The sequence below is a fragment of the Numida meleagris genome, unplaced genomic scaffold (genome assembly GCF_002078875.1).
Source record: "Numida meleagris isolate 19003 breed g44 Domestic line unplaced genomic scaffold, NumMel1.0 unplaced_Scaffold332, whole genome shotgun sequence".
NCBI classification, from domain to species: Eukaryota; Metazoa; Chordata; class Aves; order Galliformes; family Numididae; genus Numida; species Numida meleagris.
Genome location: NW_018364562.1, coordinates 48073 through 48953, shown reverse-complemented (window position 1 = coordinate 48953; position 881 = coordinate 48073). Strand labels below are relative to the sequence as shown.

The following is an 881-nucleotide window of genomic DNA, read 5'->3' as shown; positions in this document are numbered from 1 at the left end:
TGGTTACTGGGGCCCTATGGGATTTCATGGTTACTGCTGGCCATGTGGCATCCCATGGTTATCAATGACCCCATGGGATCCCATGGTTACTGGTGCCATATGACACCCCATGGTTGCTGGTGATCCTATGGGATCCCATGGTTACTGGGGCCCTATGGGAATTCATGGTTACTGCTGGCCGTGTGGCATCTCATGGTTATCAATGACCCCATGGGATCCCGTGGTTACTTGTGCCATATGACACCCCATGGTTGCTGGTGATCCTATGGGATCCCATTGTTATTCGCAGCCATATGGGATCCCATGGTTACTGGGGCCCTACGGTTACTGGCGGACCTACGGGATCCCATGGTTACTGGCGGACCTATGGGATCCCACGGTTATTGGGGGCCCTGGGCATCCCCCTGCAGCATCCCATCACCACTGAGTGGACAGGCATGGAGGGGACCCACATCGTGCGGCTCCACTAGGATGAGGGGAATGCCTCCAGAGGAACAGGGAAGGATGGGGACGGTGGGGACGAGCCACCCCCACCTCTCCCAGTTCAGGGCATGGCAGTGGCACTGGGGACACTCAAAACCCTCAGGTCCCTTCCAGCTCACTCCCAGGGCACACGGGACATCCCCGCCGCACGCTACCGTGCCCCACACAGCCACCCCTTCGCCCACCCCATGGGGCACCTCCCACATCGCAGCGGTGTCACCGCGGTGCCACCGCTCCCAGCTGCGCCCGGAGGGCGACTTTTCGGGAGGAAGGCGGCGATGGATGCTGCGTTGTCATGGCAACGCGCAGGTTCATCCTGGGCGAAGCGGCTCCTCCGAGCGCAGCAATGGGGTCTGCACAAAGCCCCCCCCCCACACACACGCACCCCCCGTGCCCGC

General features: G+C 61.6%; 1 protein-coding gene across 1 annotated transcript in view; it reads right to left on the bottom strand.

The window, feature by feature from the left end:
* The window catches only part of KCNN3 (potassium calcium-activated channel subfamily N member 3), a 19167-nt gene that overhangs the window by 9895 nt on the left and 8391 nt on the right, over window positions 1-881 (bottom strand). The window lies entirely within an intron of this gene.